The sequence below is a fragment of the Lichenostomus cassidix genome, chromosome 20 (genome assembly GCF_008360975.1).
Source record: "Lichenostomus cassidix isolate B80296 chromosome 20, HeHo_3.0, whole genome shotgun sequence".
NCBI lineage: Eukaryota > Metazoa > Chordata > Aves > Passeriformes > Meliphagidae > Lichenostomus > Lichenostomus cassidix.
Window position 1 is genome coordinate 3,918,479 of NC_139500.1, and position 23,532 is coordinate 3,942,010.

Here is a 23,532-nt window from a genome sequence, read left to right on the forward strand (position 1 = left end):
GAAACAATAGCAGATTAAATTGTGAGAGAATAAATAAAATTAAAGCCCCCAAAAAATCTTTCAACTTTGCTTACTAACTAATGTTTTTGACCTCAGCCCAAAACAAGTGTCAGATTCGTAGTCTAGAACCTCAGCTTTCTGTTGAGGTTTTTGTTTTCTTTTTTGTTTTTCTCTTTTCCCCTATCCAAGTGTTCAGGAGAGCACAGAAAGCCTAGAAGGTGCGAATCAAATCACCTCTCAAACAACTACAGGTGTATCACCAGGACTAGCCTTTCCTGAGAGAAAACATTTTGATGTACCTCTTTGTTTTCTCATAATGGCATAGAAATTAGGCCTTTGAAAGCTAAGTGATAGTGTCTTATACTTTAGAGACACCTTAGTGAATAAAATTTTTCCCTAACACACTGAATTCACAGAACAGTAGTATTAACATTGTGCTATTTTATTGTACCAAATGTATTTCTCTACTTAGGAAATTCTCTTATCTATAATTCCTCAGCAGAGCACAATGTTAATTAATACATGCTTCCACTATCCCAGTTAACCCGAGCCTGCTTCTCCACACATGCATTTAGCAAACAGACAGACAAAAGGGTCTCATCCAAAGTCAACTGCAGCTAATGCAAAAAGTCCTGCTAGTCCAATTGGCAATTTCTCAACTGCACTGTACTGGCAATTAAAAGCAGATGGGTGCAGGAAAGCCAGCCCTGCTGACCAACACCTAACCCAGGGTCACATAATAAGTCTGGCTTAGACCTGAGGATGGAACTCAAATCTACCGAATTTCTACCCAGGGGTTTAATCACAAAACCACTACCCTTAATTTAAAATCAAGAGGTTTTGAAAGAAATATTAGTAAGGTGCTAATTTTTCACTTCAGGGGAATATATTATTATTCAGTTATCCATTTTAAAAAAAAAATCTCAGACCAAATAAGTAACCAAAGTTCTTTGCTACGGTGTTAATTAAGGATTTTTATTCATACCTCTAAGCAATACACTAACCTCTAAATGATGTTCCAACTGCAGCCTGAACAGAAGCAAAACTAAAGTACAATTAAGGTTTGCCGATCTGCCTATATTGTAGCTTTTTAGCTGTAACCTTTCCACCCTGTTCTGTAATTAGTGAACCAGCTCATAAGTTCTCCAGACACAAGCATTTGTGAGGAGTTCAAAGCTTCTTTGCAAACTCTGGAGCAACAATTCTAAGAAAGCAAAGCAATTCTGACCCAGTGAAGCAGCACTGCCACATACAGCACCTGCCTACCTGGCTCCCCTTTGCAGCAATTAAAATATTTTTTTCCCCCTAGCCCTCGTTTATCAGACCACAGCTTTCAAGTCAATAAAACAAAATGTTTCTACCTTTCAAGTTTCTCACACAGCCCAGTTTTCTTATGATTGATTGTACACATGTTCCACATGCAGCAGAATAAATGAAGTCTGTGTCTCTTTTGGACATAACAACAGGCAAAAGCAGCTTCCCTCCCAGCTCAGCTCCTTCAGCAACAAACTCCAACAGGGACTGGGGAGGCAGAATCACCCAAAAGCCACACATGGACTGAACATGCAACCATTTACTGCAACTCTCTGGCAGCCTGTGAAACCAATTGTGGGCTAAAACCCACACTCCTTTGTTTGTCTGGAGTTTATAACCAGGGATTTACAAACCAGCTCCCACAGGATGCAGACTGCCCAAAAACCAGGTACATCATGCACCTTCCCCAGGCTCTGTCTGCCCACCTCTCCCCCCCAGCAGGGTGTGAGCTGCAAAGAGCCCCATGGCATGTCACCTCTCCAAAAATGTGCCGTTTCCAGCCAGGAACAGAGACTTACCCTCTGCTGGGCCCAAAGACAGAGCTGTCAGATCCAGGACATGGCCCCTCACAAGCATGGCTGAACACCAACCACAAAAGCTGCGGTTGTGCTGCTGCAACCAGGAAAAACCCCAGCAGGGCTGGAGGGACACCCACTGCAACTATCTCAGCTTTAATACCTCCTCCCATCCTGAGAGGTAATTGCTAATCAGCAACACCTGTGCTGAGAGAAACACCTTTCCCTCAAAGCAGGGCCAGCTGGTGATTGGTCTACCTAGAGCCACACCTGAGGGAACTTGGCTATTGTTCCTTCAGGCCTTACCAGTTGTGTCCTCACAGCACTGAGGGCTGCCAGCACCTCCTCTTCTGTCCCCACAGCACTGGGGGCTGCCAGCACCCCCTCTTCTGTCCCCACTGCATTTGGGATTTGAGTTCCCACCCTGTTATGACTGTGCAGCTGTAAATCCTGCAGGAAGAAGCTAGGCCAATTCCTGCGCAGAAAGGCAGAGGTGAGTCTGAGAGGGTTTTCCCTCAGGTTCTGCTGGCTGGCTCTAATTTCTGACAAAGTTCTGCTTCGAGTGTATTGATTATGCAAAAATTGAGATGATATTTCAGATTTTACTGTATGAATGCATGTGGAAGTGTTCTTCATTAGGTTTCTGCTGTGGCAAAGGCAGAACTGTTAGGTTTTCTGGGGCAGAGCAGATTATTTTCCCACAATGGAAAATGTGTGAAAAGGACATTCCAGTTAAAGTTTTCTTGTGGGATGTTTGCTGGCCTGAGAAATAGAAGACTGTTTAATGACCTCTAGGGCAAAATGAATATTCAAGGATGGTTTTAGTGTGGGACACTGTGTGTGAATAGCATTGCCACATTGAGTGTGAACAAGTGGTTCATGTCACTGGAACAAAACCCTTTATATATCAGTGTTGTGAGAAAGTGGTAAAAAGAGATGTTTTTATTGACTGTTTAATGTTGACCCTTTGCTATTCTGGCAGTGCTCCTTAAAAATGTTTGGCCTCTAATACACTATTCCAGGTTTGTGGCGTTTATCTGAAACACCTGTTTGTGATCAGAATATAGTACTTACCTGTAATTACTTCACAAGTCCTAGCAATTAAAAAAATTTCCAACAAGCAATTCTGAAAATGCATTAAGAATGTAGTCTCTGCTTTTTGTTTTGTTCAGAGTAAACCTTTTCTTTGCCTTTCACATAGAGCTTTTAGAGTACACTTGAGTCATACTTGCATAGAGTTCTCCAGAACCTGAGAGCTAGCAATATAAGGATTTTTAAATTGAAGTTGGGATTCTCAAATAATCTTAAGAGCCTGAGCACTGGGACTGTAGGAGAAATAAACATCACCAATCTAAATATCATGAGTCTGATAAAACTGAACAGAGATAAACCAGAGATTTATAGGTGAATGGAATAAAGGAGGAAAGCACAAGATGAAAATAAAGATGTAGCTTTCTAGACTATTTAATTTTCCTGTTTAACATATTGATTAAGTAAAAAGTGGAAAGCTGCTGATGAGAATGTAGAGGGAGACCTGAGCAAATGTTTTTTTGGGGAGGTTTGTGCTTATCTGCTGCAAGAGAAACAGCTTGTTATCAGTATGGGTGAGAAGTGGGACATGGTTATAATCAAATGATAGCTCTGGCTGCTCCAGACTGTTTGGCTGCTTATTTGCTACTGTAGTTTGACCAGTTAAACTCCTTTTGTCACCGTGTTGGATGTCCTCTTGTATTTCTGAGAAAGCAAGTTCCTGAAATAACCCTTCCTTTGCAGTCTTTAATTGCAAAATACAATAGAAATCAGATCAAAGTGTATTGTGTTAACAAAGGAATAAAATTTCTACCCAGATCTAGTAAAAGCACACATACTATTACTTTTTTTGGTTCTGTTTTCTTGAGGCTCTGTAAACAAAGATTTAGTTACTGAATGATTGGCTTTATGCAAGGTGCTCTTCCCGAGCTGTCAATATGCCATTTAGATTTGTGGTAATGACTGGAAAAGCAGGACCTTCCGTTTACAGGGAAAACAGATCTCTAAGAGGCTCCTGTATCCTGTGTGGCCTCTACAACCAGGATTTTCTCATCAATCAGAGCTGCTGAAATAAGCTCTGGATAAATGATAAAACTTTTTAAATATTAATGCAACCATCATTGCATGAGGCTTTGGTTTTATAAAACCGGTTCTTGATAATACTTCTTTCTTGGGAAACCACCACATATCCAGGCCAGTTATCTTAGCCTAACATAATTGTTTTTCCATGACTGAAAGTACTGCTCACACAGCAGTTAGAGAGAACAATTGTATTGATCTTCACATAGAAACTCTCCAATTTTGTCCAACCGTGGATTAACAGTAATGGTGAAAAATGTAAAGGGTTTTGCGAAAAATGAAGCTGCTGTATTCTTGTCATGGCTTTTCTTTTTAAAAATTGTCAAAACACAGATGTTTCATTCTATGCCTTTTTAGATCAGCTATTGGAAAGTAACTTGAATCTTGATAGGGTGTCCTGAGGCAAAGACTCCTGTCAAAAATGAGGGCAGTGGATGAGAACTCCCTGAGCAGCCTGGAGACATGTCTTCCAAAAACTCTGTTTGCAGGTTTGTTATTGGTTTGCTGTAATTGCCCAGACAAATCATCTGCTTGTCACTTCACCTGACTATAAAATTGGAACAATAAGGATCTTCAGATACTGTTTTTGTGCATTTTATTTATTTAATACTTTTAAAGTGCTCTAAAAGCCCTTAGTATTTTCATTAAAACTCTTTTGGAAGCTGAATTATTTTATTTGTGCTAATGATATCACTTTAGAGGAGTGGTATATTCTATGAGACAAACACTGAGGAATAATATTATTTAATTTAACCAGCTTTTGCTATTCATTTGATTTTCCATAACTGAACAAACTGATTCACTATGTGTTAAAATAAGAGGAAATTTTCTTGGAAGGGGATTAAAAAGGAAATGATTCTTCAGGCAGTGGCCCTGGGGTTATGCTGATTTCACTGGTTTATTTTATACTATTTTGCTGGTAAAGTGTTTTGAAGAAGAAAAAAATTTAATCTTTTGCCCAGACAACCCAATTCTCCATAGTTTTTACACCATTTCAGAGTGATTTCTAGGAAAAGTGAACTATACCACATAAGATGTTTCACAGTTAGGACCCAGAAAACATAGGGAACATAACATGGTTGGGCTGTGTAGACTTGCATCTGATAAATACAAATAACATGTTTTAAATTAACAGCCAAAATTCAACTTAGTGATCTGATGAGGTACTGACAAATTCACATCCTAACCTAAATGACATTTGTCACGCTGAAGTAGAAACAATTATTAATAATTTTCATTTCATTACGAGCACTACAATGAAATGTCAACAACTTCAAAAGTGTAGCAGAAGTGTACAAATTAATTTTGATTTTCTGAAGTGTAATTATTTTTGTAAGTACCACACTGTGTAATCACTTTCAGCGCTATTACTTGTGCAATCAATAACACTTAAATGTACTTAGCTGTTTTCAAACATGGTTTCCTAAGGTCACCCTTCACTGGTATGGGTGTTTTGATGGAAGAATGAAAGAAGTCGCTTTCTAACTGGTCAAACATATAGTGAAATTTGAATATATATATTATTTATGTCTATTTTTATTTTTTATATTGATTGCCATAAATGAATGCTCGATGTCTGTGCAGTTTTGATGTGAAAAAAGCCTGTCTTGCCTTTGCTGGTGAGTCCATTTTCGTGCTCTGGGTGGCAGCATTAGCTCTCACTCCTGTGCCTTCACCTCCTGGGGCTCATCCTACTTGGCAAATGCAACCTGACTGCAGAGTTAATTATATTCCCTTGAGCCAGGCAGTCAGGCCAGATTTGGCCTCACATTAGCCAGATGAATGGTTGGTAATCATCTAGAGAAGTACAGCATTCCCACAAGCTTAGTCAGTCCTCAAGTGCCAGCATTTGTAATAATTCACAACCCTCTAATGCTCGAGTACAAAAAGACCACAAGAATATCTTGATGGAACATTACTTTCCTACCTCATGGCTTAAGATTTGTGTGATTTTAGCTGACATTCTGATAGGTTTCCTCCAGGTTTGCATGGGAGCATTTTACTCATGTGTTTGTTCATTATTTTATCTGTTTTCTGGAGATCTCCAGGATCCTCTGGGAAGCTTTGCCATCCTCTTTACAGCAGGCTAGGAGCAGAGATGGTTGGTTGCCAGTTCACTGTTCAGGCTGGTTTCTGAATCAACAGCAGTCCCTTAAAGGATCCAGTCTATATGTAGTTTTAATGGCTCTTGGAGTCTCTTTCTGTAACTCAGCTTTCAACCCTAATTTCAATTCATCTGAAGATTTGTATCAGTCCATGCTGGAAGATAAAAGCAAAGCTGATATAACCAAAATGAGACGTGGAGACTGTACTTAAACTATTAAAATTACAGGTCCTGCCCATTAAAAATGGAAACCCAATAAAAATAGATTGAAATTTCCTGTCGGTTTAGTAAATTAGCCATTAATATTGAGAAGTAAAAAGAGGGAAAGTGACTTTATGCCATGAGGAAAAAGTCAGGAAGTGTACAAAAAAAAATCACAGTCAGCAGTAATATTTTTTGACATCTATTGCTAATTGTCATTAAAAATAGTAGTCTGGCTATTTATAGCAACATGACAATTTAGGAATACAACAGATAAGGCATTCCAGGCGTGCACTTATTTAGAGGCTGAATATGCTAAAATCTAGAATGACATTAACATTAAAAAATACACACTATTTTAATGTTTCTAGCTGTTTTCATTGATTATTGTCTGCATTTGTGATCTCTATAGAAGAATAACTTCAGTACATTATGGGCAAGTTTGTTCTGATATTTAGAAGTGTGTATGTTATACAGGGAAATGCAGTTAGAAATGGAGGAACTGTGTGTGAATGCACTTAGTTAGTAATTGCACCTGAAAATTCATGTTTGAATAATTCACTTCATCTGAACTTGTGGACAATATAAGTCTCTGTCTTGAGTTTCAATATTCTGAAATTTTGTTTGATTTTTAGGACAGACAAGTAAAACATTAAATTCTTTGCCAGTACTCCAGGGCCCACACTTGTACTAGAACTGCATTACTGGGCAAACTGCCAGGAAGCCAGGTAGGGTTTGTTCTGCTTGAAACTCAGCTACTCTGCAAAAATGTTTGCATTTTGGTGACACAGCAAATGCTGTTGCAAAGCATTTTGCTGGAATTTTCAAACTAAGTGCAAAGTCCACGTTTGAGTTTGTTTGCCTGTGAATTTGACATAATTGCTGCAGATCCTAATGGATGAGTGTGTCTGAAGCTCTCAATACCAGGATGTTATTTAATTGTTATTTCAGCTGTCAATATATATACATGTTATTCTACTATTACTGAAGTAATCATCATATGTCAGTGGCTTTAGTGTAAAAGAGATAACAATGGAAAAATCCCTACCAGGGTTACTCAGCTGAGCGCCATCATCTTAGTTCCTCATCATCTCACTGGAGCCTCTTCGATAGCCACAGCAGCACATCTCCAGGGCTGCTCTCCTGGATTCTAGGCAAGAAAACCTCCATCACAGCTTCAACTGTTCTGAAGTATTCATACACCTAGAAAGTCTTTTGCTTATCTTCTGAAGCAATAAAGACAGAATTTGCTTTGAGTAGGTAATTTTTACTAATTTTAACAAAATCAAATTCCAAAACTAAGCATCTTGCTGACTTGAAATTTGTTTTGTGAATACATTCCAAATCCTGTAGCAGGTAACAATTTCATATATTTCCATGTGCCAGAAATTCTGTTCTAATGATTACACCTTACTTTTCATAGCTTATCAGATTCAGTTAGTTATTAGGAATACCTGGGATTGTGGGTAGTTAGCTAGGTGGTATTTCAAAGTATAATTTTGATTGAATTTTTTATTTTGTCTAGATTTATGGTTTTTATTACTTGAGTTGAAGCACTCAAGATTAAAGAAAAAGGCTATTGTAGATAACATGTTTATTCTTTGAGGAAAAAGTAAGTTAATTCTGTGTGTTTTTTGTGGATTGCGTCTGTTTGCTTACTTACTGTGCTAACCAAGAAATGTTTCATGCACTGAAATTTGGTTCAGGATAACACATCTTAGTGAGCAAACCCAGGAACAGCCAACACTGTTCTGCCTACAGCCCACCAGACCAGCCCAGGGAGGATGTCTGAGCCATAATCACTAGATGAAACAGATAGGTTGTTTATGTGATCTGATGGTGTGCATCCTAAATCCTATAAAATGATTATGGGATGTTTTTGTCACAAAATACTGGGTTTAAAAGGCAGCATCACTAAGTCAAAACTGGAAAAGGAAAAAAAAGAGACCTTGCCAGCTGCAATTACATCTTCTAGTCACTGAAATGTAATATAACTCAATGTCTGTATTAGCATTCAGCATTGTTAATTCATGGGCAAGTAATTTAGTTGAATTCTCAATGAGAAATTGAATTTGAGGTGACTCAGCAGGAAAATCAGTGTGTTCTGTAATTGAATGAAAAATAGTTGAGTTATCACTGGCAGTGAGCTTGATGTAACAAGGCTTTGTATTACATGTGCCATGAATAGACTGAATGGTTTGACAAGGATTACATTTCTGTCAGATAATGAAGCACAATCAAATGTGGAGTAATTAAGTACTAAAGAAAACTGCATCACCCAAATCCAGTGTGAAAGGTCCCAGTTTAGGGAGAAGTTAGGAAGTATGTTAAGTTATAAGCAATGCTTAGGCATTGCTTAAGTTATAAGCAATGTTTGTGGTCTAGTGTTTCAATTTTGCCACAGTTAATTCTGCCTTGGTATAGGAGATGGTTTGATAATGACTCTAGGTCCTTATCAGTTTCTTTTTCACACTTTTGTGGTGGCTAGATTGCAAAATTCACATAAACATCCAGCATGAATTTGAGTGGAGAAAGCAGTGTGATAAATGTCCTCTGAAAGATAACTCACCTGAGAAAAGAGCTGCTAAAGTGCTGCTCTGCTTTAGGGAGCTGCATCACAGCACCTCTCTTGTCTTACCTTCTGCAGGATGTGATGCAATAATTTACAGCAGGCTGTTCATTTCTGGCTCAAGCTTTCTGCTGAGGAAGATGGGAGGTTCAGTTTTGTCTCATCCAAGTATAGGATAAGCGAACCACCCTTCCAAAGGAACAGGATATTGGGGCTTTTATTCAGGTTTTATAGACAGTCTCAAACCTTAAACATGAAGACTTTTGAAAACTATTTAATTCAAGACTTGTTCATGTCAGTAGATTTCCCTTGGAGAAGTTTTCTTTACCCCAAATACAACTTTCTTAATCTGGCTGGTCAAGTGACTCGCTAAACATAAGGATTAAATTTGTCCTGGAATCCCATAGATTGTTTTCCTCAAATATCCAAATTTTTAGCCTAATATCCATTATCTACCTAAGTATTTGGAGTGCCAGCCTCTCCTCTGTGTAACATGCAATTGTGGAAAATATACTTAACTCCAAAGCAATATCACAGCAAGCAGATCATGTGTGACAGCTCCTCGCAGCTCTCGCCAAGGTGTGCTGAGGAACAGATGAGTATCAATAGCATTACAAGAACTCTTTTGAATGTACAGGTGTCTGCATTTTTAGTTTGTCAAATGCTTTAAAAAGGATGCTAAAACCTGATTTGAACATAAAAGCAGATGCATTCTTTTGAACAGGGATTAGAAAGCAAATAATTAATCATACATACCTGAGGATTTATGTAAGCAGCTGCTTAAATAAGAATCATAAACCTACAAATGCAGTCTCCCCACCTACTTTGCATTCTCTTGAATTAGAAAAAAAAATGTGGATTTGTTTGGTAGATAGCACTTGACATCAAAAGAAAAATGCTAACATATTCTCCTGGTACCATATAGAAATAAAAATATTCTTAACAAACATCCTGTGCTGTTTTTAACTAGGTGGTAAATGCTTTACAAATGCTGGAGCTTGTAAGCTGTAGTGCTGATTAGGTAAATTAGAACTGGGGTAACTGGAGGCTGTGTAGGCCTTCTACACAACAGAAGTTTACTTTCCATCCCCTAAAAAGATGTAAATTTGCATGACGGTCACGAAGAAAAGACTGGCTGGTCTGAACAGGCTTCTAAGTATTATGGGAAGTGTATAAACTGACTGGTTTTGACTTTAAGTCAGGTGAAACCAAGTTGATTTCACAGTTATGTTTTCGAATCCGCACATCAAACCAAAATCAAAAGGTCTGGATCTGAGGGAAGTGAAAGAGAAAAACAATTTTTTGCATGAACAGCTACAGGATGAGATCACCAGGAGTCACACAGCTTTAGTGTTTGGTGCCAGTCTCCACCACATACCATAAGAGAGGTCTGTACTCTCTGCTCTGCTGACTTGAGTTGCTAGAAGTTCATGACATGCAGTGAATTCCATGGGATAACAGAATTTTAATGAATAAGGATATGTAATTCTGACAACACTGCTGGGATTTGAGGGAGCAATACTTTACATACTAGTTTATTGAATTTAGACTGAGGTCTCAGAGCTGTAATAATAAGTTTAAGCTTATAGCAATAAAGCTGCCTGCAGTAATATATTTAGGCACGAGGGCCCAAACTCCTGCAAAGAAAAAGTGATTCCCTTTGACTCAAAATTCAGCTCTCATTCAGTTGTGTCCCTGTAACTTCTCTTGTCATACTTCATGAAGCTTTTACTGTCCTTGCACTCCACTTCTCTGCCAGTTAAACACTCAGTCTGTAGAACTAAACTTTGTTGGAAAGATGGAGGAATAAACAGAAGCAGGAGAGAGATGGAGTGCCTCGCCAGCTACTCTGAGAGCTCCTACATGTGCATGGTCTCTGGTGCTCTCTCTCAATTCTGCTGGGGATTGGAAATGACTCTTCTCCTTTTCTGAGCAACATTTTAATCTTGTTGCTGCCTTGTCACCGTGTTCATGTATTGCAGCCTTGCTTTATTGCACTGAGCTTGTTTTCATGGGTTCCTTTTTCAACATATCTCCTGATGAAATTGAACACTTGGGGCTTTGAATTTGACAGCTGGGAGAGGAGAGAGGGTGTCTGTGATCCTGCTTCCACAGAATTCCCACAGTGCCCCCTACACTGAAAGGCTTTAAATGTATCTCTCCTTTGAACATCTGATGCTGCTAACAGTGATGCTTTTGTAGTGTCTACAACTCACTTTATCTTGTTCTGAGAACTGACAGTGTCCCTAGAATACTTTAAAAAGGAGAACTTCTTAGATAAATTCTTTCACTACTATTTTTTCCCTTTTTTCCAAGCTGCATCTTATGAATATATTCCTTGAACAGCGTATTTCAACAACTGTTACCTTATAAACTTTTAACCCTGTACCTTGATGTGATGGCCTCTTTCAGGCACACAGGACTGCGGAGCTGAGACACTCTGCACTAACTAAAGATAAAAATGTTCCAGTAGAGTGTGACAGGTTTCTTTTTAAGGTATGGCTGTGAATCTCTGCTTAAAAAATCAATGGGGTTCAAGCACCATAGGGTCCATATCCCGTGGATCCACATGGATTTTTAGTTGACTTGTAATCTCCTTGGTTTCCTCCAAAGCCGTGAATTTTCATGCCTCCTCCTCAGATGCTAAGCAAGTCAAGGGTTCATCCTACCATCAAAGAGGAAAGATTTAGTGGGAAGAGATTTGCATTGAAACGTTTACAGCGATTGCTTGTGGCTCACTGCAGTCTATCGAGCCCCTTTTTAAACTTCACAGTTGTAAACCCATTTTTAAGCTTGTCGTTTGGAAACAACTCTACATGAGAAGGTGAAAGGAGCATTTTCCACAGCGGTCTGGAATGTAACAGCCAGTGAGAGGAGCAGAATGGGAGAACTGCTGTGAAAGGCTTCAATAAGTGGCTGTTTTGTAGCACTCATGAGTCTTGCATCTCAAAAGCTGCCATCAGAGCAATAACTCCCACTATTGGTGTGAACCTCATTGATGAACAGCAATTTGCCTTGCAGCATTTAAGCTTTTACATGCACTGGTACACTGAGTACTCTGATCTAGGTTGCTTTCCCTACCTGGAGAACACCTTTGGAATTTTAGTGCTTTACTATCAGGCACAGGAGGAACAAATAGATGAGGCATGTGTTGACTCTCTCAGTCCTGGAGGGTATTCATGAACCAACTGCATCCTGAAAGGATGAACCCAAATATGTAAGAATTAAATACATCACTGAAACAGAAATTACGGTATTTTTTTATAGAAGCGAACAGGTGGTGCCTTTAATCCAACCAAAATTAACCCATGTTCAATAATTTATGCACTCAAATTGACTCTAACAAATGCTGCTTAATTATGCATTCTTGGAAACGTGCTTTACATTTGGTTTCAAATTGGAATTTCCATCCAACTATGGTTATCTTCCCACAGCAGTTTCAGTACGTAATGAAGTAAGGAATTCAGGATATAAAGAATATTCAAAGTAACTTTGCTCTGAATTCAGCTGAACTTGTCTGCATAGTGTAATTGTCACATTTTCCAACAATGAAAATTAAAAAATTCCCCTGTCTTTTAAAAAAAGCTGTTCAAAGAACATTCTCGCATAAAGAAAGTAAAAATAGAGCAGCTCATTAGATCTGTAGCTTGACTCAGGAAAACATAAATACAGGAGTCAGTCTGTGTTTGAAGTAGAAAAAAGGAGGACAAATACACAGGTTGTCAGTAATCTTTAATGTCTTTCCTTTGTCTCACTCTGAAGTAGAAACAACTGAAACTGTGGAAAGATAGGTTTATCTAATTCTTGCTAACGGACTATCTTTCCTCCCCCTGATTAGTACTTGGAATCATCTTTCTTTATTGATGTGTTGCACACTTTTTTTCTTGCATATATTTCTATTTTCTTCTGAAGAAAAAGTGCTGCGAGACGATCAAATATAACTTTACTCCGCAATTTGGAGGAAACCAAACATTATTTTCTTCTGCTCTTAGTGTTGACATAAAGAGCTATTTAATGCATTTTTCTTATAACAGTAACTAGAATAATACTGCAGCAGTGAATTAGCATTAGTTCTAATCTTGCTTGGGGAAAAAAATCAATCATGCTTTTAGCTTTTTGTATGTTAGACATCAATGAGATTGTTCACATGAATAAAGCCAATTTCTAATTTTTACAAGACTGAGCAGCAGTACAGAGAGCTGGACAAGGTGGTAGTGCTTGTACAATTTTTAGTGTTTGGTTGATCAATTTTCAGGGAAACAATTTTTCCCTTTCAGCCTGTCTTGTAATGCGTTCACTGCTGCCACATGGGATGCCACAGACTCTGTATTTGCATTGCTAAAAGTAGATGTATTTATTTTTGCTTCTAGAATTGAGAAAAGAATACAGTGGAGAAAAATCAAAGCTTTTTCTGAAAATTCGGGTTTCTTCTCAGGCTGAAGTGTCCAGCTGGAGTGTCCAGGGTTTGAGCAGTTTTGTTATCACCCTTGTGAAATTTCTATCTGAAATTGCAGGAGGCTTGTTGGGAAAAGTAGAAACTTCAGCCTGAGGAGCAAGAAAAGTTCCCTCTGAAACTGTCTTGAGGGAGAAACCTGAACTGAATTTTAGGAAACTGAGGCAAATACTGAATCGAAACATAGAAGTTCCAACTTTCTCTTCATCCTCATCATAAGCAAAGTTTTTATCCCAGTTCAAATATTGAAACAAAATGAAACATTGCTGCTGTAAAGAAGCAGTCACTGAAGACCTTTCACAAAAGGTCATGAGTTGTTAGCATGAGGAACAGCATCCAACCAGAAGCCTTTTGCTTGTCATGTCTTGTTATATTTTTCTTCACATGTTTCTATACAGAAAGGTAGGCAAAAGCTCCCTTCTGTCAAGGGATGTTTGTAGGCAATGAAAAAATAAGATCCTGGGTGACATCTAGGGGATGTGGTGGGTAGGTAGCTAAGGCTGATGTGGGAAAAAGGGAAAACAGCCCACAAATCTGTAGTAACCTGTGTTTCCTGCTGTTTGAAGGGCTTGTATTTATATATAATTACTTCCATATATAAATAATGATACGTATGAGGAAAATGGAAGGGCCAGTTTGGTTTGCTGTCCCAGGAAAAGCTGAGACAGAGAGGAGTGTAGAAAGCAGCAACATTGTGTGCACAGCTCAATCTGCAACGAAAACAGAAAAAGCTAACCACTACTTTTGCTTTCACAAAGAGTGAACTAGAATTCTGGATCTCTATTTGCCTCTGGTATTTGAAATAGTACTACAGCAATGAATTTTATTATATAATAATAACTAAATGAACTTAAGAGTTAGAGTGAACCTTCAAAGTTTGATGCTTATGTTTACTGTGCAGGTCGAGGGAGGCAATTCTGCCCCTCTAGTCCTCTCTTGTGAGACTCCCACCTGGAGTATTCCTTCCAGCTCTGGGAGCCCCAACACGAGAAGGACAAGGAACTGCTGGAGTCCAGGGAGGCACAGAGATGATCACAGGGCTGGAGCACTTTGGCTCTGCAGTCAGGCTGGGAGAGCTGGGGATATTCAGCCTGGAGAAGGCTTTGGGAAGAGCTTAGAGGCCCTTCTGGTGCTTAAAGGGGCTCTGAGAGAGCTGGGGAGGGACCTGGGACAAGGGATGGAGGGACAGGACAAGAGGGAAGGGCTTTAAATTGAAAGATAGCAGATTTAGATAAGATGTTGGGAAAAAATTCTTCCCTGTGAGGGTGATGAGGCAAAGGTTGTCCAGGGAGGCTGTGGCTGTCCCAACCCTGGAAGTGTCCAAGGCCAGGTTGGGTGTGGCTTCAATCAACCTGGTCTGGTGGAAGGTGTCCCTGCCCATGGCAGAGGGTGGAATGAAATGATATTTAAGGTCCCTTCCGACATAAACCTTTTTTTGATACTTGTAGTGCCTGTCTAAAAAGGTGTACTGGGGCAGAACAAAGGCTTCTGGGAAATGAGGCTGATCACAGCTTTCTCCTGTTATTCCTGTGACCAGCAAACAGCAAATCCAAGCAAACCCCCTGGTCTCTGTAGTACCCTCCAGTTTACAGAGCAGAAGTTCAATTTCTAGAGCTCTCATGAATTGTTCAGTACATGCTGTTAATTATCAGCCGGTATGAATCACCAAAGTCATAACCTGACTCCTAAATGAGTTTCCCATAAATCTGTTCTATTCATTAGAGGTCAAGTTGATAACTGCTAAGAAGGAATATCAATGCTGCATATCAGTCTATAAGGGTATAATTGTAACTAAAAAAATCCCCAATCTTCCTCTCCCTGCGCTGTAGATAATTTAAGTGTGGAACTCAAAGCCCTCAAGTAACTGTTATTTCTTAACAAGATGCTATGGAAGAGGAGCATAAGTGAAAAAAAACCTTTGCAAAATAATTATGGACATTTCTGAATATCTTTTATATCTATGGAATAGAGATAGAATTGTCTAAGCGTTTGTTTTGAGAATCTTAAATAGTTATAGCCAAACTTTTTCCTATAAATACTTGATCCACTATAGGGATAATTATCCATAGGAAATATTAACCATTAGGAGATATTATCCATTATAGGAGATAGCTATGAGCAAGCTTCATTCTTGGAAGGTGACAATAAGAGGAATTAATGTCAACATTCAGATACTTTATGAAGATCTACTCTTGTATCTTCATATTTAAAAAATCCCCAAATTTCTTCTAATTTTTAATGGTTGGTTGATTAGGAAAAAAAGCAGTTGAAAGTTCCTTAGAGCATTTTAAATTAGAACATTTCTACTGTGTACCCTGTAAGGTCACATCAATTTGAGGAAAGCTGCTGAAAAAATCAAATTATGAGCTAGAAATGTAATATAAACATATTCTGAAACTAAATCATGTACCTCATATATGCCACATTTTTTGGAAGTTACATTTGTGAGCTTTCAATAAGGAATGGAATGCAGCAGAACTTTCGTGAGCAATTTTAATTTATTATCACTTGCAATATGCATTTAAAATAAATTTACAAGTTGTCTTTGGAAGAGCATTGATTCAGGCAGATTTAAGGGTCTGGGCATCAAAAAAACCCACAAAATAATCAAAAATGTCTTTTTTGTTAACAGACAGCTCCTTTTTGGGTACCTAATTTTCATGTAATGTACAGCCCCATACTTCTGCTGAATTTAAATAACCTGGAAAAAATTAGGTTGGTCAGAAGAAATTTTTCCTTTTTATGGACTACAGTGGTTTATTTTCTGATTGATTTGCGGACAGGTAAATTTTTGTAGCAAAGTGAAGCATTTTTTGAAAAATCTTAGTACAACTTCTGGCTAAATTCCATAAATGGAATGGTGAAACGTTGAAGGAGATACTGACAGAGGAGTTTGGTTTTTTGTCTAGGATTACAGAATGGGAGGTGAGGCAATGAAACAAAACCAGGGAACCTTGAGATGAAGAAAAATCTGACAACTGAGGCCTACAAATTATTAATGAGGTTATAGCTGGTTTAATGGATCCAATTAAACATAATTGACCTAATTTTATCAGCAAAAATTGTTCTGTTCAATTAGCATAAAATCAGGACAGCACCTACATCAAAAGCTCAGTAATAATACTTTTCTAGTACACAGCATCTTACAGAGGCTACAAGTCTTCATCTGTACAAGATTGTCTGGTTTTGGATTGTTTTAAGATTTCTAATAACAGGCCTGATTTGGTTTGAGCCACACGAATGAGTTGTTAAAGTCTCATTTTACTGACAGGTGTGACAGGAACTGTATAAATTGTTTATTGTATCATGTTCATGTGTCCTACTCTAAAACTCATCAAATTAACTGGAAAGTCATCAGTTGGCTTCAAACAGGCTTTTAAATAATGCCCACAGGTAAATGTGCACACTTTGTACTGCAGGTCTTCTCAATTTTAAATTTTAATCTTTTAGTGCTGTCATGGACTGAATGTGCAGTTCTGAGATCTCAGAGCTTCTTCACCAGGCACTTCTCTTGAAGATTTTAAATTCGTTTAATCCTCCAACACGAAAGGATCAGAGGCTCTCCCTCAAATTTGGACTGTGCCATTTGGGAGAAGAGGAATAACTTGTAATTTTTGATTCCCTTCCTGAATACGGTGGGAGGTGAATGAGGCATTTTGAGATTCTGCCTCTTCCTCATTAAAGAGGAAAAAAGAGGTTGTGAGAGGTGTATAAATCTAATTTGTTAAATTTAATGAGTTAACTGTGAGTACTCTCAAGGATTCAATCAAATCATATATTTTCTTAATCAACATAAAATCTGTTATTATTTAAGGATACCTTCTGTTCACCAGTACATGGCTTTCATTTTTTTCTCAATTTTAATTACAAGTTCTTACTCTTGTTATTTTCCTGAGTAATTCTTTGTCTATACAGAAACTTATAGCAAGTTTAACAAAGCACTGGTTCAAGTAAAGTTATTTACATGACCAGATCTTCCTCTAAGGTTTATGGTTCTTTGTGCTTGGATTTGACCAAAGTACTTAAACTGTTTCCCACCTTCAGTATGTTGAAACACTTCTCTAATAACCTCATATGCTTTTCTTCACAAAGATGAAATCTGCCTGTGTCTGGAATCCTTTTTTCCCTGGGTTGGTTTTATGACAACATTTCACTCTTCTACTGCAATTCACTTCAAACTTCTCCTCAGTTTCTGTTGAAGATTACAGTGACCCAGCTCCAATCTTAGAAAGCCCTTTTCAGCTAAATTCTTACACCCTGAGGAAAATGTCTCTGTATTTTGCTTTAGGCTTTTTTAGCCATCAATGGCAGGTCTTTTACAAAAGATGCTCCAAGGCCATCTTTAACCTCTTTCTCCTTTCACTCTCTGGGTGCTGCACAGCAGGTAAGGGATTTTTAAATACATGCCAGTATGTGTGGAAAAATAATTCCTGACAAGTAACTGCCTTTATGCATTCCGTTTCTGTTCACACAAATGGCTTGCATTATTTTCCATACATTTTAGAGTCAGTAATTTTTGGTTTATAATGAACTTTTGAAACTGAGTTGGGAGTATTTTACTAGATTTAATAGATTAATTATGTTGCATGTTTTTTTTATTCCAGTTAGAAATAGGATAATAGTATGAAGTTTTCTCAAAAAAGCAACTCCATACTTACAGTTAAATATTTTTGAGCACATCCAAAAATATTCCTTCCATATCTATGCACTAAAGTTATTCTAACAAATGAATACTGGAGCCAGGAACACAAATGAAGTGAATGTTTAAAATTTTAAGAGTATTTTACATTATCCCTTCTGATCTACCTCTATAGCAACTTCTGTAACACAAAGCAAACAGCATTTCTCAGAGGAAACGAAAATAAAGGAATTTGGTGTAGGAGATCTGTTGTATGAGTTAGGAAGGGTGGAAATACATGTTTACTACTAGAGGCTTCCAGCTCCTGTCTTGCAATAATTGGTGATATTCCTAAAGGTTTACCTTCAGTCATTAAGTGCCTCTAAATCACAACTTCCTTTCCAGGTAAATATCTGGCTGTTGAGGCTGCAGAAAAAACCATGAACCCAAGCACACCCTGAAGTTACAAACTCTTAAAAACAGGTGAAGTGGAAAGATAAAAGATCAAAAGAAAGTGAATTTCCATAGTTTAAAAACATGTTTTTTTCCAGGTTCTACTTGTTTTCCAAGCACTGGGTTTATTAATGCTGTTTTTATTTGTGTGCTGATGACCATAGCAGTTCTTAACTCTTTGAAAATGAGACAGTTGAATTCCTGTGGGATGCCATGGATCCCACTACTTGCAAGGGATCTTGGAGGCATTATAGATTGGACATTGGAAAGGATTAAAGGGCTTGGAACTCTTGGTCTTCACTTAAACAAAACTTGACTAACTGCAGTTGTTTTGCAGCATGTTTTCCTTGCTTAAAGTTTATTTTAAGATGTATTTTGTTCACCAGTAAATATCTCTTGTTGTCCTTCAGAGGCATTGTTTTCCTCTTTGTCAGCATCTTATTCCTTATGTACTTGAAAAATATCCTTAAGCCTCAATCCTTTTAATTGTGTATTTCTGCCTGCTGTGTTTAAAATGCCTGTGACTTAGCTGTTCCTCAAGGACTGTGATATTTTGGTACCTTCTTTTCCTCCCTTCACATTTTCATCATCACTTCCCCAAAGTGCTTGCTCTGGACAAAGACATAGCCTGGGAACACACATAACCCGAAATACATTCCTGGACTAATACAACACAAACCAGCCAGATAAACATGGGAAAAGCACTGTTTTCACATAACACTGAACAGGGAGAAAGGTTAAAGCAAAGGCTAAAATACACAGTTCTACCCAACGCCCCTCTTGTCACCTAAACAGAGAGATGAGAGGTTCAGTACTGCTGTCCTGTGAGGAGCTGAATCATTCCAGTGGGACTTTGCTTTGATCTTATCATCTAAAGTTGTGGACTGCACAAGAGGAGATCCTTCATTGGAGTGTCTGAAGTAGTTAGAAAAATCAGGCATACTTTTGGTAGCAGAGACCCTTGTTCAGGTCATCTTAGAGGATTTCTATATTTTTAAAGCCTACTTTGTCAATAATCAATGTCTAATTTGGGAGATCCATGAGGGAACGGTGGCAGTGCTCTTGAAAATCTATTCCTTGATAGGAGGACCCCAAGCTGCTGGTGTTGTCTTTGTCTGCTCCCTGGGTTTTCCAGAACCAGACCATGTAACTGAGCCCAGGCTGTGAATTTGACTCTCAGGCTCTACACTAAGGCTGATTTATTTCCAGACTTCCTGATCAACTAAATCCCTGAGGTGAACCTGGACATGGCAGAGCCAGTATGAACCTCTCAAACTGGTAACCTGCAAGTATTCTGACCTGAAAACCACCCAAAAAGTATCATGTCTTGGGGACTCCAGAGCAACATCTGGGGCAAAGAGAGAATGTGGTCAAATCCTGTGAGGTGTGGATGTGTCCAAACTGTCCAGAATGTGCCAACCCTGGCAAGTGTGGCCATTAACCAGAGTTCACATGAACAGCAATCTCCCTAGAGAAAGCAAAACACTGAGAGCATAAAGCACATTGCTTAGCTGCACAGTAATAACAAAAAAAATCAGGGCACAGAGCAGTCTCAGAAACACCATATGTTGAATAAACATCCCCATATGTATTTTATAATGTATTTAAATTGAAAGATCCATTTAGATTTACATGAAGTTGTTTTATCTTATTGTGAAAATATGAGAAGTCTTTAGAGCTGCTTTGCATGCAACTTAATGCTATTTTAAGAGCTCTGGATGGCTGGATCAGCACAGTATATATAGAGGGGAAAAAATTTGGTTTCTACTTCTGTACATACAGGAATGAGGGTTTGACACCCCATGCTTCACTTCATTAACATCAGTTATTTTCAGACCTCTGTTCAGAGCAATAAAATGTGGGGAAACAGTAAGTAAGGGTGAAAGAAGTGCATTAATGTCAGAGCAGTTGTAAAATTAATGTGACCCTTAATAATAACCCTTTAGGCAGTGCTGTTCATACAGTAGTGACCAGGGCATTGCCAAGAGCTAAATTTGAATTGCACATTGTGTTAACAAAACCAGTGCTCAGCAGTTCAGGTGAAGTTAAGATTCCTGTTTTTCCAGAAGTAAATAAAAGCAGAAACTTAAATCAGAACATATCCATCCACCCCCATGGATCACAAATAAACTGTGGATGGATGTCTGCACATGTAAAACAAATACCTGTTTATGTTCTGAGGGAAAAAATCACATCAGTTTCCAGCAGCATCAGCAGTATCTTTAAATGCAGTAGTAATTGTTCAACAATTAAGAAATTCCCAAAATGTAGATAAGAAATGTAATTTTAGTAATGGGAATTGTATTGCAGGTTTTGCGTATTAGTTTGCATTTTTTTAAACCAGCAATTTCAATAAGTAAATAAATTTGTTAGTTAAAATTCACTGAAATTTTTCTACATTGCCTGCACAATTAAATAATACTAACTTATTGCAGAATTACAGCTAAATAAAATACCAGGTATTTTCTGATAGACACCTTTTAATGCAGTGAGGCAACAGGGAAGTGTATCCTAGAGTAGGAAAAAGTCTACAGAGGATTCTGAACTTTATTCTTCCCACATAGGCATTCAGACATAAATACAAATGTTTCTTGTAATTTTCAGCCTAGCCAGACTTTTACCCATGTGTTTAGATTTTGTCACCTGCAGTAGGTGTGGGAAGAGCTGGTTTACACTGGGAGCATTTGAAGTGTCTGAAGAGCAGCTCTCAAGCTGATGAGATTGGAGCTGGAACAGCAGTATCTGTGCAGCGAAGCCTCTTTAAAAACAACTCAATAAATAGCTCTTTTCTGTAGCTGATAAAGGAAAATCAGAAGCTGAGTGTGATTCTGTGATGCTGGCTTAAGGAATGTCGCCTTCTGCTGTGAACTGCATTTTCTTGGGGCTGATTAAATGGCCAAAAGACCTAATTGTTGATTTGTATAATAGTTGGAACACTGAGGTTTGAAATATTTTGGTTGAGAAATGTTGCTATACTACTGCATGGAATTTCAAAATTCTGCTTCAAAAACTTATTGAATTTGTGTAAGAGCAGTAAAGCTGATAAAACTATTAAAACCCCCACTCCTCAGGGTTTCTTCTGTCGTACTTATGGGTTTTTTTAAATTTTTTTTATTTGAGAACCAAATTGAGGAGCAGGAATGAAAGGATGCAGCTGTACTCACTTCTCACTTTGTGGAAAGAAACACCCAAGTTGGTTTGTCTTATTGTTACAAAGGAGAGAGAGAGAAGTTGTATTTTAGCCCCCATTCTACATTTAATTTGTAGTTTCATTAGGCGGATGAGTGAGCAGCCTTTTCTACCTCCTTGTTAATTCTCCTTCAGTAGCTTCCCAAGAGCTGCTTGTTTCCTTTGTGTTACAAAAATGTAGAAGGCTGACAAAATTTTGAGGGAGAAACAATGCAATATTGCAAAAGTCCTCTACAAACTTTTCAAGCTATTTGTCTGAAATGTGACTTGGAAAAAAAACGTGGGAATGCCTTCAGATTCTAAAAGTTTTCTATGGTGAAAAGATGCTGGTCCCTCATATATTGCAATATTTGAGGACGAAAATTGTATAGAGGCTTTTAATACCTGGATGTGTTCTTCCCTGCTTCTGTAAAGGATTGTTGCATCAGGCAGGTTATTAATTAAGGTTTTTCACTGAAACAATAGAGAATGACTTTCAGCAGTGAAAAGAAAAAGACAATTCTGAGGTACAGAGATGCTGTAAAAAAGAAATAAAAGCCACCAAAGCAATTTCCCTGCTGATAGAGTTCTGTTAGTGTTTTGCATTATTTAGAACATACAAGAGCTAAATTGCTGTGAAAGATAATTGATGTCATAACAGGAGTGTTGAAGGCCAAAAGATGGTTGAAATACTTGACAGGCTTTTTATTATTACCTTTAAGGTTGTGTCTGAAAAACAAGCAGACATTATGTCATCCTGCAGCAGGAAGATGTTCTTTATTTGATGGTGGTAGCAGTGAAATCACATTTGTCATAACCAATATCCACGTGTGTGTATATCTTAAAGGTTTGATAATTGGGGATGTAAATACAAAGTTGTCAATGGCTTTTGCTATTTTGAAATGTGTTATGTTTTGAAGAGACTGGAAAAAACATAATATTGTTATTTCTCCAGCTGAAATAGTAAGGAAAAACTGCAGAGACTTAGCACAGCAATTCAAAACAGAAACCTAAAAAAATAGCTTTATTTTTGCCTGTTTGTAACACTGTTGCATGCACAAGCCACATGTCCTAAGAATTATTATCAGTTTTCTGCCTTCACATATAAACAGCTTTTCAGGATGAATATGAGCCAAGCTTTAGAGATGCAGTCAACTGTCCAATAAAAATAGGATAAGAAACCTCAAGTCTTTCACTAGATAATTTCATTGTAAGTTTTAAATACTCTCTAGGAGAAAGGTTCAATGTACAAAAGCTTTGAACAGCTAAAGGCTTATCTGAAACATTTCTAAAGAGTTGGTAAGAGCTCAGAATGGGAGTATGAAAATCTCCTGCAATATGCCAAGGAGAATTTTTTCACAATGGAGTTTGACAGAACACTGTCAAATGATGGACTTTATATTTCTGTGTTAGGTGTTTTCTATGCATAAGGTTTGCTCCTTCTATCCTGCTTCTAAAACATCCTGCCTGGAAAATCTAGTTCAGCCAGTTTTAGCTCAGAAGGAGTGTATTGCTTTCACAATTTCCTATGCTTACACTCAGGGCAGGGGGAAATAAGGAATTAAGTATGGTTGTACCAAAATGAACCAAATTCCCAAATTTTGGAGTTGAGTGTTCCTTCTCAGATTTGACAGTGACTAAAGAGAATTCCAATTTGGTGTGAAGTTGTTTCGCAGTCGCTAACATTGTCAGTATTGGTTTTCTCAAGCTGGGCTGCATGGCAGGGTATGGGGATGGAGTTTGTGTTGGGTCAGGGTTGTGGCTTTTGACAACTTGAAAATAAATATCAGCTTCCACCCAAGAGCAAACCAGCTCCCCAGGGCACTCCAAGGGAGCCATTGGTTGGTCTGTTGAACTTTCCCATCCCATTTTTCTGGGAATATCCTGGCACCCCACCAAGGTGCCCTGTCCAGCAGCCACTTGTCAGGAGCAGTTTTACACCAGTCCTACTGAGCAGCAGGTGAAAACCTACAGACATTGACTGTCTCCAGCCTTCCAATTCTCACCCCAACTCTGCACATGTTAACG

At 38.2% G+C, this 23,532-nt stretch overlaps 2 long non-coding RNA genes across 2 annotated transcripts in view; one reads left to right on the forward strand and one right to left on the reverse strand.

The window, feature by feature from the left end:
* The window catches only part of LOC146428576 (uncharacterized), a 129,940-nt gene extending 127,834 nt beyond the window's left edge, over positions 1–2,106 (reverse strand). The window contains exon 1 of the long non-coding RNA XR_014856052.1: positions 1,833–2,106. This is a non-coding gene — a long non-coding RNA (uncharacterized LOC146428576). The remainder of the gene's footprint in view (positions 1–1,832) is intronic.
* Positions 2,107–4,299: 2,193 nt separating this feature from the next.
* On the forward strand, positions 4,300–7,463 carry LOC146428578 (uncharacterized). Its single transcript, XR_014855943.1, has 3 exons — positions 4,300–4,426; positions 6,879–6,971; positions 7,295–7,463. It is a non-coding gene; the product is annotated as an uncharacterized LOC146428578 (long non-coding RNA).
* Positions 7,464–23,532: the final 16,069 nt, after the last annotated feature.